The sequence below is a fragment of the Limanda limanda genome, chromosome 4 (assembly GCF_963576545.1).
Source record: "Limanda limanda chromosome 4, fLimLim1.1, whole genome shotgun sequence".
NCBI classification, from domain to species: Eukaryota; Metazoa; Chordata; class Actinopteri; order Pleuronectiformes; family Pleuronectidae; genus Limanda; species Limanda limanda.
In genome coordinates this window covers 29,979,829-29,996,053 of record NC_083639.1, presented here as the reverse complement: position 1 = coordinate 29,996,053, position 16,225 = coordinate 29,979,829, and the positions used below count along the sequence as shown (strand labels likewise).

At 39.8% G+C, this 16,225-nt stretch overlaps 2 pseudogenes; one reads left to right on the top strand and one right to left on the bottom strand.

The window, feature by feature from the left end:
- The window catches only part of LOC132999949 (6-phosphofructo-2-kinase/fructose-2,6-bisphosphatase 2-like), a 54,109-nt pseudogene that overhangs the window by 9,000 nt on the left and 28,884 nt on the right, over positions 1-16,225 (top strand).
- On the bottom strand, positions 281-13,514 carry LOC132999951 (gastrula zinc finger protein XlCGF57.1-like; annotated as a pseudogene).

The following is a 16,225-nucleotide window of genomic DNA, read 5'->3' as shown; positions in this document are numbered from 1 at the left end:
TCTCACGAACCAAGAAACCATTGTTTTAAAACAAACATATTTAATCATATGAACTAGTTAAGAACAAACATTCTTACTGTGCAAGGAACACACTTTAACCTTAAAATTACATGAAGGGCATTATGAAAATTAGAGAAATTATGTAGAAATCTGTAGAAATAAGATCTGTAAACACAAATCTTTCATGTTATTCAATGATTTATATTTTCTAGGGACATAAAACCTGTTAGTAGTCTATTTAAAACAGTGAACTATGAATATGTATACTATGAATATCTGCTGATAAATCCTAATAAATCTTTTGTTGCAAAGGTTGCAACTGAATCACTTCTCTCCTTTATGAATCCTCACATGTCTCGTACAATAGGACTGAATCTTAAATCTTTCACCACACTCAGATCAACTAAACGCTTTCTTTCTTGTATGAATCCTCATATGTCTATTTAGACTGCCCCTATGGCTAAATCTTTCACCACACTCAGAGCAACTAAACGGTTTCTCTCCAGTATGAATCCTCATATGTGTATTTAGATTGCCCCTATGGATAAATCTTTCACCACACTCAGAGCAACTAAACGGTTTCTCTCCTGTATGAATCCTCATATGTCTACTTAGAATGCCCCTTTGGTTAAATCTTTCACCACACTCAGAGCAACTAAACGGTTTCTCTCCTGTATGAATCCTCATATGTTTATTTAGACTGCCCCTTTGGTTAAATCTTTCACCACACTCAGAGCAACTAAACGGTTTCTCTCCTGTATGAATCCTCATATGTGTATTTAGATGGCCCCTTTGGTTAAATCTTTCACAACACTCAGAGCAACTAAACGGTTTCTCTCCAGTATGAATCCTCATATGTCTATTTAGATGGCCCTTTTCGCTAAATCTTTTACCACACTCAGAGCAACTAAACGATTTTTTTTCTGTCTTACATCCCACATCACTTAGAGGCTGTTTGTTGTTTCCTGTATTTAAACCAGTCTGAGTTTCCCTGGTCTCCAGCCAATCATCCTCACTCTCTTCAGTCTCAGAAGATTCTTCACTCTTGTCCTCAGGACCTTGTTGTAAACGTCCATCTGGACCTGAGTTCCTGGCTGGTTCTGGTCCTCCACAGTCCGCTCTGTTCTCCTTCGTCTCACTCCGATGAAGCTTTGACGATTTAGGTTTCTCTTGATCTTCTTCACTCTTCACAGCAACAGGAGTCAATGTGAACTTGATATCAGCCTCCTCCAGTCCTTGAAGCTGCTGTCCATCCTGACTGGTCCACGGTTCCTCCTGTTCCTCTTTAATGTGGGGGGACTCTGGGTCCTCCTGGTCCACAATGGGGCTCCACTGCTGCTCCTCAGGGGGAAACTCTTCTTTCTTCACCATCAGTTGCTGGACGTCTGCAGGACACACTGAAACACAAAAGCAAATGTTTATAATTTCAGAGTTTCCTGAAGTGTTTTGAAAAACTTGTGTTGTGTCGTTTAATGTCGACTGTTGTGATTTTTGAACGATCACATTCAGGAAGTAGAGATGTTGAGGTTGTTTACAGTTGGTGTTACGACGCAGCTCGTAAAGGAAGCAGCATAAAACAAAAGGTTTCTGGTAAAAAAAAGTTTTTCATTCACAGCAGCAGGTTTTCTGCACAGACTCGTTCACAACAGCATTAAATCCTCCTCATTATTCAGGTGAGAGGTGGAGCAGCCGGGTGCAGCAGACAGAGACAGGAAGTGGAGTATTAACTCCGCTGCTCGAGCTGATGCTAGCTTACGTTAGCCTGTGAGCGGTTCCTTCTCGATTATGAAAAAAAAAATTCATAATCACGATTATTTTGGATAATATTGAAATCACAATTATTCAAACGATTACTTTTGAGTTTCAAAATATGATGCATTTATTCAGTGTTTCGCTCCAAAAAAAAAGGCGGCAGCGTGCTTGAGAATGGCGCTGCGCGACCGCTACATTGTGTGGTGCTGCTCCTCTTCGGATTCTAAGAAACCGAGGTGTTCCCATACAAGAGAACTTTTTCTACCCTATTTGTCGATCAAGCGGGTCTGCCCTCCCTCTGCCATTTTCCACTCGTGGTGTTTTTTTTAAATACCGCCGGTCACCACACACACAACTCTCCTCCTTCACTTTACAGCTGCTTGAGAGTGAGAATTCAGGGAATTCCTTTAAATATTCAGTATAAGCCCCAGGAGCACGGTACTACAGCAAATATGATTGGCTGTTGGTGTTTCTTGGATTGGCGTGAAAGACTCAGAACAAGACATTCAAATGAGTTGTAGCTGAGTTTAGGTTTAGGATTAATTCATAGACTGGAGTTAAAAATAGCAGCAACTCCACCTCATCGTCCAAATTCTCTGGGAACGTGTGAAATTATATGACTGGGGGGAGTAGATTCATTTAGACTGACATATTCCAAAACCTCCCGCCACAAGACAAGCTTCTTCCCGGCTGCAGTTGGCCTTATCAACAAGGCCCGGTGTAACAGGCCATAGTATACCCCCCGGCCGAACTATACCCGGGGTTAAAGGGGCCTAGGCTAGATTATACCCCGGGTATATTATGGCCTAGGCCAATTCATACCCCTCAGGCCAGATTATACCCCCATGATATCGGTCGTGTTGAATGATATACACAAGAATTACTTAATTTTTCAACATTTTATTGGTGGTTCAGCTTTGTCAGGTAAATTAAGGGAGAAGGCTAACTAACTTAAATCTTAAAACTCTAAAACAAAGACTTTTATTACTTGATAATAAAAGTTTATTTATTACTTGATAATTACTTGATAATAAAAGTCTGATAAAATCAAAACAACCAAAGATCAAAACACCTCTCAGTAGTGTTACACATTAAAATAAAAGCACATAGCCAAAACATAATGCAATTGTAACATAATATAATAAAAGTTAATTATTATATATATATTAAAAAAATGGTGTTAGAGGAATCAGCTATCCCATCTCGCCTCAGCAAACTCTACTCCTCTGCTTGCATTAAGCAGGGCTTATAAGGGCAAGCTTCACCCCTGGAGCCTCCCCCCAAAAATGAAAAATTCTAAACTTCTTAACAGTTCTACAGTAAAGTACTGCACCTTTATTTATCACAAGAACGAGAGCTAAGAAAAGGCAAAGTGCGCACTAAAGAATCAAAACAAATGACAACTAAGCTAACAAACAATAATAATTATAATAACAAGAAATTAAATGATATATGCAAGTTTGCTTTCAATTTAAATGATATATTGTATAATATGTTATAACTACTATAATAGAATATGCAAAATAAACAAACAAATAAATAAATAGTATAATTTAACTTTGTCTCAAGAACTATTAACATTCCACTCCCTAGCATCACACTTCAAGGGTTACAGTGCAATCCTTCTGGCCTTCCTTGCTGCAAAGTCATCAATCAAAACATCGTTTTCAACTGTTTGAATTTAGAAAAACTCCTCTCGGCTGAAGCTACTGTTACTGGTAGTGTTGCTCTGATCCGCAGAGCAATACACAAGTTGGGATATATTTCTGTGAGCTTCTTTGCATGTATGAAAGAGTTGTCATGCTCTTTGATGGCCAGTAAGGTAAAATGTCTAACTCCTTGGCCAGCTTATTTAGTTATTAAGCATTTTGGTGTATTTGGACAGCCTGACACTTTTTTCATTCCAAGATAGCTGTTGAATCCGGTCTGATTAAACTCTCTAGCTCGCTACACCAATACTAACATTGTTCTTATAACTCAAATTTCAACTTCATGACACCAGTGTTAATTTTGGTATCTTTTTTAGATTTAGTATAGTCTATGGATGAAAATGCATATTAGCTTTAGTCACATTGAGTCATTTTTATCCTTCTTAGTTTTAGTCTAGTTTTCGTTGATGGAAACTCAGAACATTTTTGTCTAGTTTCAGTCACATTTAATAGTCCATATTATAGCCACATTTAACCCCTTTCCTTCCCCTCTCAGGCCCAGGGACCCCCTGTGTTGTGTCTACAACTGCATAATAGTCTAGCTTGCAGTACTTAAATTGTGGATACAATTACTCTCTGATACAGATCTCCTAGTATATGCCTACAGCTCAATTCCAATTAATGCAGTGTAAATTATCATTAAAATATAAGAGAATATCCAGCCTAGATTTTGAAGATTCAAATGCTTTGATATCACAACACAACTACTATGCCTACCTGACCTTAGAGCTAAATCAACCACATATCCACCATGTATAGTTTTGCCCTGGACAGTTTATCCCCTGGGGTATACTCTGGCCTGGCGGGGTATAGTATGGCCTAGGCTGTTTTACACCCCGGAGTATAGTTTGGTTTAATTTGGGCGGGAGTTAATTTGGCCACCGGTTATTTGACACCGGGACCCCCACCTGGCTTGGACTCTTATCCAGCACCCACGCCTCAATTCTGTGTTACATTAACACACATAACAGTATATTGCAAATTGCACATCCACATTTCTCTCCTGTTTTGCATTTTACTTTTTATTTTACTTTTTATATCTCGTATATCTGTTTTGCATTTTACTCTTTATTTAACTTTTTATATCTCGTATATATCTGTTTTGCATTTTACTCTTTATTTAACTTTTTATATCTTGGATATTATTTTTTTATAAACAGTTATTTCTTTCTTATGTGAAGTACTTATTGTGTTTTTATGCTTCATGTTAAATGTATGCACCTAATTACCAAAGAAAATTCCAGGTAGGTGTAAAGCTACTTGGCAATAAATCCTTTCCGATTCTGATTCATCAGGATGCAGCCACGTCTCAGTGAGGGACAATAAATCTATGTTATAATCTGAGACTAGTTCATTAACTAAAATAGCTTTTGATGACAGTGATCTCATGTTTAAAAGATCACATTTAAAAGTCTTAGTTTCCTGAGTTGTTGCAGAGGTTGTGTTAATTTGTATTAGATTATTGTGTGTAATTCTCGCTCTGTTAATGTTTGATTTAAATCATGTAATCGGACGGTGGACAGACACAGTCTCTATGGGGTTGTGTGACTGATCCAGAGGGAGCAGAGAAGTGTGTAGCACTGCAGCTCTGCTTCCTGGTCCCAACTCTGGGTTGTCATGTTATAGACTGGGTAATATTCCTAGAATAACAGAGCTAGCTTAGGCTAAGCTACGTGGTAAGCTAGGTGGCTACGTGCTAAGCTAGGTGGCTCCGCGGCGGCTAAGCTAACTACAGCTAACGGAGGTTCTAGGTCGCTGAGCCTCTCGCCTCCATCGCTACCAACACACTGCATTTATTACATGTAGCTCTACTGTTAATGGAGGCGGAGGAGTCAGTGAACATGAGCCACTCGGAGCAAGAGGGAGAGAGAGAAGCCATCGCTGCTGTATCAGCCTGTTAGACTACGAGGCTGAGCTCACACAGAACACAGAGTCACGAAGCACCAGAGAGGAGGGGCTGGGATGTGTGGCTGTTTAACTACAGACCGGTGATTGTAGCCGGAGTGATGCAGAGAAACAGCTGTTAGCAGAGGAGCTAGTTCACAGAGCGTCACCAGCATAGATAGATATAGATAGATATGATGCTAGCTAACGTTAGCCTGTTAGCGGTTCCTCTAGGGACTGACCTGCTCTGTGCAGCCGGACTTCGGGCTGCATCCCGGCATCGAGCAGCCTCCTCTGGCGGCAGATCTCCAGCTCTGTCCGCTCCACTCGCTCCTCGTACCCAGCCACGGTTTCCTCCAGCCCGGCGAGGATCTCCTCCACCTCCGCCGCGAGCCGCTCGGTGAGCATCGCTCTCAGCTCCGGGACTCGAGCCTTTCCTCCTCCTTCCTCCACCTGCAGCAGGAAGTCTTCAGCGGCAGCGCGGATCCGCTCATGTACCGACTCCCGCAGCAGCTGCATGGCGGACATGTTGCTCCTTCCTCCTCACGCTGAGTCTCTGAGGGGACAAAGAGACAAAGACAGGAAACAGAGACTCCGATAGTTGTAAAACAAAGCTTATTTCCTGTTGCCAGTAGGTGGCGCCATCGGTATTATTACATACAGACTAATAGATCTGTTCAAGTAGGGAGTGTTCATGTTATTAGACTTCACGCCGATACATAATAAAATCACTGCTAATTTCCACAGAGCACAGCTGCCTCTCTCCACTCACGGTCGTATCTGGTGGAAATGGGGTTTGTCTCGTGAAAACGTGACGGGCTCCTGACAGCATCTCACTGCTGAATTGTGACCTAGATATCAAACAGGCTGCTGCTGTCACTCTGAAGATGACACTGTCCAAGTTACACACATTGACTTGTTTTCTCAGGTTTTTGATGCAACAACCTAACAAGAGAACGTAGAGACCTCATTCAAGGCTTTGTGAAGGAGAATGCATTCAAGGTAACATTGGAAGTGTTTTTATTATATTCTGCTGTTATTTTGTCTCTGGAAATCGGACTTAATTCAAATTCAAACATTCACAGTTTATGTAGCGTTGAACGTGAAATGATGAATGTGAGACTTTTAAATGTTAACAAGATGTATATTAGCTATCTATCCTAATCACTTTGTACCAAGCCGAAAGACAGCACCTTTGATTAACCTGTGTATGGACCTATGGACAGTCCTACAACTGCAATGTGGCTAAGGGGAAATGGCTTCTTGCCTTGGCTTAAATTCAAGGAGATATGGGACACCTTCATGCAATTTTTTGAAAGCGACCAAGTGGAAATTAATGAGTGAAACAGAATAAAGAAGCAGCACCTAGTAGGATGAATATTAATTGTAACTAATTTATATTATGAATAAGAGAACGTTATTTTATCTAGGCTTTTGATTTGATTGATTGTAATTTAATTTAATTTATCTGTATTTGTATAATTATGTCTTTATTTACTTTCATTTATTCTTATATTTTTATATATGTATTTTTTTTAAATTATTTTATTTAATCCTATTTAAGTTATTTAATTCCGGCCTCTTTTTCTTTACCCTGATTGTTTGATTGAGGGTTGGGGGTGTTCATAAACGTTTGTATGTTTATAAATGTTTGAATGTATGTTTCTTTTATGTAAAACTCAATAAATATATTGTTAAAAAAAAAAATGTTAACATGAAAACTCCACAGGGCCCATTCAATGTCTCATTTAAAAACTGGATGATCTTGTTTTGATTGCGTGTTAAGGCCGGCGCATGCTTCTGCGTTTTCACGGGAACGGAGACGCAGGAGCCCTTCCGGGCCCCTCACGGCCCTTCCTACGTGCTTACGTGCGTCGGCCAATTTTTCTAACTAGACGGCAAAGCCCCGCAAGCGTCACCCGGCCGCGAGGGCTGTGATTGGTCTGCTGACTACATCATTTCCGGAGTCGCATTTCCGGTTCATGCCCGAAAACCACGGAAGATTTAGAAGAACGAATATGGACCAGATAGAAGAGCACTTGGCAGAAGAGATCCGACACTATGTCCACTAGTATAACCCGTCACTGACCGGCGGATTTTTCCGCCAGAAAAAGGCTCCGAAGAAGAGCCGACTTCGACAAAAAACATTACTGCGCCTAGTGTTCTGGCGGGGTATTGCATGGCAACACACGCGCAACGGTTGGAGAACCATGAATGACAACGAGTCCTGCGTTACAGCTGTGTGCCTGCGGGCCCCTGACGACGCAGAAGCATGCGCCGGCCTTAAGTCGTACGTTGACCTCTGACCTCTCTCCAACATGTGTTCTTGGTGGAGTCGGTGTGCGACGACCCTGAGGTGATAGCTGCTTTATAGCAGTATGCAACAAATGAACACTAGATGGCGACAGTAAAGTGGACTGAAGCCCTGGCTGATCATGCTGCCCTGCTTGGCTGAAATAATCATTATTACCATCGCTCTAGTTATGGATGAAAGAAAAGCTGTATTTGAGCTTCTTTGAATTATTTCAAAGGTTTACACCCTTAAATGAAGAGAAGGTGTGTGAGGGTTGTTCTTGACTTATTCTATCATTAAAAGGAGACATATTCAGGGTCATAATTTGAATTTGTGTTTTGATTTGAAAATGTTTACTTGCTCCAATCTTCAGAAAACACATCACTTTCTTCAGACTGTCCTTTGCTGCAGCTCCTCTGCAGCTTCAGGAGCTTCGGGTGCTTGAGGAGCTTCAGGAGCTATGTTTTCTCAGGAGGAGAGGAGCTTCCTTCACTGAGGACTTTGGGCTTTTTAACTGCCGTTTTTTTACATGCACAAACTAGAATGACTCATTAACAGTCCCCTTAAATTCTCCAATTCAATTCAAAGTCTCCTTTGAATTGGCTTCTGTTGTTGAGCCTGTTATTAGAGTCAATGTGGACATGATGGTTACTAGTGCCAGAGTAACCAGAGGCGGTGGACTAGTGGCAGGGTCTTGGACTTCTGGCGGAGAGGGTCTCTGTTTCGATGTTTGACTCCGCGGAGTTTCTGCAAAAACTTGCCTGGTCGTTGATCGTTGTTGAACAACGATCAACAACGAAAGACGAACCTGGTTCTGTCCAAGAATCAAAAAGACTATTCCCCCTACCCTGCCTAGTGTCCCTGAGCAAGGCACCTTGCTCCCCGGGCGCTGTACATGGCTGCCCACTGCTCTGTGTGTCCTTCACCAGATGGGAAAAATGCATAAGACAAAATTCCCTTCATTGCATGAGTGTGTTTCTGCATGTTGTGCATGTGTGTGGGACAAATAAAGTGTATCTTATCTTATCTTACTCTGCTCGGCTGTGATCAGGAGTCCCCAGATCTTTTGTTTTGTCCTTTAACACCTTGCAGCATCTCATCTCCTACCAGGATGAAACCCTGAGGGACTCTGCTCTCGTACCTCGGCGGAATAGTTACACTCCCTTGTCCAGTCACGTCCAGTTCAAGCGCCCCAGGCTCTACAGTGCAGGCAACCCGCCCTGGCTACCGCTTGCCCCCACGCCATCAGCTCTGATGCCAGAGGGACGGCAAAGCCAAGTTAGTGAAAGAGTTACAGCCCCCCCCCTTCAAATATGTCTCCATCTCCGTGTTGACATGGGACTCGTCTCTGTGTGTCTGTCACGTGTCGGCTCTCGAAGGAAAGTTCTCTTTCTTGAATGTTTCTTGGCCGTCTGATGTTTGTCTTGCATGACCTTTGCTTCACCACTGGTCAGTTTCCAGCGTGAATATGCAGAACAGCATGTCTCTTGGTGAGAAACACTCCTGATGAGTTGAGCCTCTGCTGAAATAAAATTTAAATTAAACTTTATGTGGAGATGAGGTGGTTTAAGAGTAGTAATCACTTCACGAGCCTCTTCTATAAGACAATCATTTATATCAGCATCAATTTTTTTTATCTTACATTTTAGATTTAGACTATTTTCTAGAGCGACAGTTATTTTTTTTACTGAAATCCATTTGAGAACATTTAACGTCAACATTATTAACCCATAAAAACTGTTTTTTTATTTACAAATGCATATTCATAAGTATATTTGTTGTGTATGTGTTGGCCTTGCCTTGTGGGTACAGTGTTTCGGCCCATCTCCACATCTCTCTCTCTCTCTCTCTCTCTCTCTCTCTCTCTCTCCTTCTGAATCCGTCTTTCAGCCCCGAATAGGAAGCAGATTTTTGGGATTCTTTTTTTTGTGTTAAAAAAACGTGTAGCCAACGTTTCATTTTCTTTTCCATAATTCATCCCATTGTTCAAGTCATGTTATCTGAATGTACGTTATCACAGTGTTTCATGTTTTTTTATGGTTTTCCAGCACTTTGGTTTCTTCAACCTTCCATCACCTTTGAACTCAGAAAGCTGCTGTCGATATGTTTCATCTCAGCGACGTTATCAAGAAGGACTATCGCACCCTGATTCTTTGAAAAATTAGTAATTTGCTGCGACAGTGAAAGGCAGCTTCTTTAAAAGCATTTGATTATCACATTTGTCAGACACCTAGATATGTTTTAAAGAGGTAAAATGAAAGACAAGTAACTATACTTTGCTGTGCACATATATAATGTATTAATAATTATAAGATAGTTGTTTAAGAGTGTCTCAGTATTGATTAAAGTGAAGCAATCACACGTAGGTTCAGAAAAGTGATTAATAATTAATAACTTCTTCTTAGACAATGTTCTAATGAACAGTCTCCAGTGCTGCGGCCGTTAAACAGCACTCCACATGAATTACCAAATTTTCCAAATAGGAACTTAAGACTCCTGAGACACTATTAGTTTCCTCTAATAGTATTTTCTGCTGTGAGGCATTAATCTGTGAGTGTCAGTGACGTTTCCTCTCTCTTCAAGGAGTCCCTGTGTGAAGGAATCGACTTTGACAGCTCCGAGGAAACTAGTGGCTGGTTCCGCTTCTGAGTGAAGATGAAAAGTCTTGTTCTTCACGACGCAAATTAAAGTTTGGATTCGATCTTGACTCTGAAGATGGATAGAAGTATTTTTGAACTACAGTTTTTGGAAATCGTGGTCAGAGGAGGATGAAGTCAAAGAAGAGTTTGTGTTTTAAAACCAGGCAACTTGGACACAGGGTCATTTTTTATTTCTTTATATCTGCAGTTTCTGTCTTTGTCTTTATTCTGCATGCTGAGGCTTTGACCTGGAGGCCTTATCATTAGTATCATATACTCTTCTGCATGTGCACTACAAGAAATCTATCAACAAAACAACTCAACACAGTGTTTTACACAAGTGGCAACTAATCCTTATTGTACTGTAAATAATACAAAGCCTTACTGATCATTACATACACTGAGTATCAGCTCCTCTATTCTTCTCAATACAAGCACATTATTACGATAAAAAAATACATTTCTACATTTGCAAACAGATCATGTTATAAAGTAGATGCTGTAAAAACTTTTTATAATATAAATCCGCTCTACTTATAGACAGACATTTGCACCTGTGATTGTTATCTGAAGCCATCGTGTGTTGTCTCATCTTATAGATTTGAGAGATTGTACTGAACAGGGTTCTGGAGGAAGATTCAAATGCTGTATAAAGATTTATCCCTCTTGTTATAGAAGCATTGTTGGAAAATACTTCACAGTACTTGACATATTGTCCCGGCAGTAGGTAACAGATTGAACTTTCTGTCTCGAGCTGCTGTTCACAATGTTTTTAATGTGTCTCAATCAGCTCTTAATGATGCTTATTCATTATGTGTTCTCTGAAGGGATTTGTAGGTATTTTTGCTATTTTGTTGAGATAATTTTGTTCATGTTATCAAACAAAGAATTTGCTTTATTTGCTTCTTGCAAATGTTTATTTTCTTCTTAACTTTTCCTCATCAGTCTTTTTATTTACTAATGCAGAGTTTCATTTGATGACTGTGTAATGTTTGATCATTGATAAGTTATTGCCGTGCTCCAATCAGCCTCCTTGTTCCTTTTTAGCAGACGATAAAAGTGAGTTTCAATAAACCTTGTTTTTTCTCAAAGAAATATCAGAGACAAATTAATCTGTGCATTCAACTGTTATTAATCATTTTTGACTTTCATTGTATTGTCCCTTGTTAAATGAAAAACGTCAATATTATTAAAGAACTAAATGAAATTAGATTTCGTGGCTAGTTTGCTTTGTTTTACCTTGTTTTATCAGCACAAGGCCCAAAGTGTCACAGAATGGAGAGGTTGAATGGAGAAGCTCAATGACTCAGCCGGTTGAATAGCAAATAGGAAAAAGGGAAAGTAATAATTCATTTATTCATTCAGTTGCTTATTTCTCCTATTAAGATTCATTATCAAATGGATTTTTAGACCCCCCCCCCCCAATTAATACACAAGATATGGGTGAATGGCAATTAGCACTATGTGGCTGTGGAGTCAGACAGCTCATTGGCTTTCCGTTGACTCTGAGAACATATTAAAAGAAGCATTTATGTTTTTTTTAATTATCCGAGAAAAAGAAAAATATTAAAATAAGTGCGACAATAAAACCTGATGTGACCACTGATACATAATCCTCAGATAAACAGACACCACCAGTGCTCAGTTTCTTTACATAGATGTCGTGAAAATAGGATATTTCATCATTATTATCATTCTCCTAGAGTTGCAACTACAAATTAACCGATCTATCATGACCAGAAAACAAAAAAGTCTCAAGGGGCGTTATGAAAAACACAACAGGAAGGCCGCCGTTTTGCATTTAGTGGCCACATTCCACATTTTTACTTTGAGGAACTTGTACCAGGGCTTACATCAGATCAACTTCAAATTGAGATGAAAACAAAAACAATTAAAAATTACAATTACAATTTCTAGGACTGCAAAGCAGCACTGAACGGGCCCGAGCACATGCATTTTGAAGCGTGACATGCGTTTTGCGCATTGCGGCAAAGATTAACGCTTCACTTCCTCCGTAAGTCACGTGACGTCGATCCTTGTCTGCTAATTGCTCATTAGATTAAATGTTTGTTTTGAATCACTGCCCTATGATCTATGTTGTTTTATATAGATCTGTGATCTACTGAGTCCAGTATCACACCGATTGACCGACGGAACCAAAACATCTCAGCACAAACATAAAAATAATTATCTTCAAATTTGATAGATTGGGGACATCACAGCTGTCTCTGAATTTAACAATCCTGCTGTTTGACATTAACCGTCATTCATGCGTGAGTGTAATGCTGCGTTCCAAACGACTCGCATGTCAGATATTCTGACCTGAAATTGCTGAGTTCCGACTTCACGTCAAACGTAAACAAACATGTCTGACTGTGAGAAGCTGATTAATATGTCTCTTGAGGAGACAATTCAACTGTAGCCAGTGCAGCCTCCGTTCATACAGAAACAAAGAGGAGGGCGACGACGCCTTTATCTTTTTATTAGACATTTATTCTTGGAAACACATGCAATACATAAAGGAGAACACACACTGTCATTGAATCTCACGAACCAAGAAACCATTGTTTTAAAACAAACATATTTAATCATATGAACTTGTTAAGAACACACATACATACTGGGCAAGGAACACACTTTAACCTTAAAAATTACAAGAGGGACATTAAGAAAAATAGATAAATTATGTAGAAATAAGATATATAAACACAGATCTTTCATGTTATTCAATGATTTATATTTTCTAGGGACATAAAACCTGTTAGTAGTTTATTTAAAACAGTGAACTATGAATATGTAAACTATGAATATCTGCTAATAAATCCTAATAAATCTTTTGTTGCAACTGAATCACTTCTCTCCTTTATGAATCCTCACATGTCTATTTAGATGGCCCCTTTGGTTAAATCTTTCACCACACTCAGAGCAACTAAACGGTTTCTCTCCAGTATGAATCCTCATATGTGTATTTAGATGGCCCCTTTGGTTAAATCTTTTACCACACTCAGTGCAACTAAACGCTTTCTCTCCTGTATGAATCCTCATATGTGTATTTAGACTGCCCCTATGGTTAAATCTTTTACCACACTCAGAGCAACTAAACGCTTTCTCTCCTGTATGAATCCTCATATGTGTATTTAGATGGCCCCTATGGTTAAATCTTTTACCACACTCAGAGCAACTAAACGGTTTCTCTCCTGTATGAATCATCACATGTGTATTTAGATGGCCCCTTTGGTTAAATCTTTTACCACACTCAGAGCAACTGAACGATTTTTTTTCTGTCTTACATCCCACATCACTTAGAGGCTGTTTGTTGTTTCTTGTATTTAAACCAGTCTGAGTTTCCCTGGTCTCCAGCCAATCACCCTCACTCTCTTCAGTCTCAGAAGAGTCTTCAGTCTTGTCCTCAGGACCTTGTTGTAAACGTCCATCAGGACCTGAGTTCCTGGCTGGTTCTGGTCCTCCACAGTCCGCTCTGTTCTCCTTCGTCTCACTCGGATGAAGCTTTGACAATTTAAGTTTCTCTTCATCTTCTTCACTCTTCACAGCGACAGGAGTCAATGTGAACTTGATATCAGCCTCCTCCAGTCCTTGAAGCTGCTGACCATCCTGATTGGTCCACGGTTCCTCCTGTTCCTCTTTAATGTGGTGGGGCTCTGGGTCCTCCTGGTCCACAATGGGGCTCCACTGCTGCTCCTCCTCAGGGGGAACCTCTTCTTTCTTCACCATCAGTTGCTGGACGTCTGCAGGACACACTGAAACACAAAAACACACGTTTATAATTTCAGAGTTTCCTGAAGTGTTTTGAAAAACTTGTGTTGTGTCGTTTAATGTCGACTGTTGTGATTTTTGAACGATCACATTCAGGAAGTAGAGATGTTGAGGTTGTTTACAGTTGGTGTTACGACGCAGCTCGTAAAGGAAGCAGCATAAAACAAAAGGTTTCTGGTAAAGAAAAGTTTTTCATTCACAGCAGCAGGTTTTCTGCACAGACTCGTTCACAACAGCATCAAATCCTCCTCATTATTCAGGTGAGAGGTGGAGCAGCCAGGTGCAGCAGACAGAGACAGGAAGTGGAGTATTAACTCCGCTGCTCGAGCTGATGCTAGCTTACGTTAGCCTGTGAGCGGTTCCTTCTCGATTATGAAAAAAAAAATTCATAATCACGATTATTTTGGATAATATTGAAATCACAATTATTCAAACGATTACTTCTGAGTTTGAAAATATGATGCATTTATTTATCGGCTACGTGCTATAGAATGGCGCTGTGCGTCCGCTACATTGTGTGGTGCTGCTCCTCTTCAGATTCTAAGAATCCGAGGTGTTCCCATACAAGAGAACTTTTTCTACCCTTTTTGTCGATCAAGCGGGTTTGCCCTCCCTCTGCCATTTTCCACTCGTGGTGTTTTTTTTAAATACCGCCGGTCACCACACACACAACTCTCCTCCTTCACTTTACAGCTGCTTGAGAGTGAGAGCCAGTCAGCAGGGCTGTGTTGAATGCTTTGGGGGAAGGACTGAATTGTGCATGTAATTTCAGAAAATCGTTTCAACTCGATTATATAAGTTTGGAGATCATTTGACCCAAAAAATCGAAATCACGATTAAAATTTGATTAATTGCACAGCCCTACAATAAGGCTATCTTTATTATGGTCAACATGAATATTAAAGTCACCAATAATAATAATTTTATTGGGACTAGGTTTGAAAAATATTCAGTATAAGCCCCAGGAGCACGGTACTACAGCAAATATGATTGGCTGTTGGTGTTTCTTGGATTGGCGTGAAAGACTCAGAACAAGACATTCAAATGAGTTGTAATTGAGTTTAGGTTTAGGATTAATTGACAGACTGGAGTTACAAGTGTAACAGGCCATAGTATACCCCCCGGCCGAACTATACCCAGGGTTAAAGGGGCCTAGGCTAGATTATACCCCGGGTATATTATAGCCTAGGCCAATTCATACCCCTCAGGCCAGATTATACCCCCATGATATCAGTCGTGTTGAATGATAAACACAAGAATTACTTAATTTTTCAACATTTTAGTTCAGCTTTGTCAGGTAAATTAAGGGAGAAAGCTAACCAACTTAAATCTTAAAACTCTAAAACAAAGACTTTTATTACTTCAACCAGATAAACTGATAACATCAAAACAACCAAAGATCAAAACACCTCTCAGTAGTGTTACACATTAAAATAAAAGCACATAGCCAAAACATAATGCAATTGTAACATAATATAATAAAAGTTAATTATTATATATATATATAAAAAAAATGGTGTTAGAGGAATCAGCTATCCCATCTCGCCTCAGCAAACTCTACTCCTCTGCTTGCATTAAGCAGGGCTTATAAAGGCAAGCTTCACCCCTGGAGCCTCCCCCCAAAAAGGAAAAATTCAAAACTTCTTAACAGTTCTACAGTAAAGTACTGCACCTTTATTTATCACAAGAACGAGAGCTAAGAAGAAATGCAAAGTGCACACTAAAGAATCAAAACAAATGACAACTTAGCTAGCAAACAATAATAATTATAATAACAAGAAATAAAATAATATATGCAAGTGTGCTTTCAATTTAAATGATATATGTATAATATGTTACACGTTTTAAATAATCAAAATAGAATATGCAAAATAAACAAACATTCCACTCCCTAGCATCACACTTCAAGGGTTACAGTGCAATCCTTCTGGCCTTCCTTTCTGCAAAGTCATCAATCAAAACATCGTTTTCAACAGTTTGAATTTAGAAAAACTCCTCTCGGCTGAAGCTACTGTTACTGGTAGTGTTGCTCTGATCCGCAGAGCAATACACAAGTTGGGATATATTTCTGTGAGCTGCTTTGCATGTATGAAAGAGTTGTCATGCTCTTTGATGGCCAGTAAGGTAAAATGTCTAACTCCTTGGCCAGCTTATTTAGTTATTAAGCATTTTGG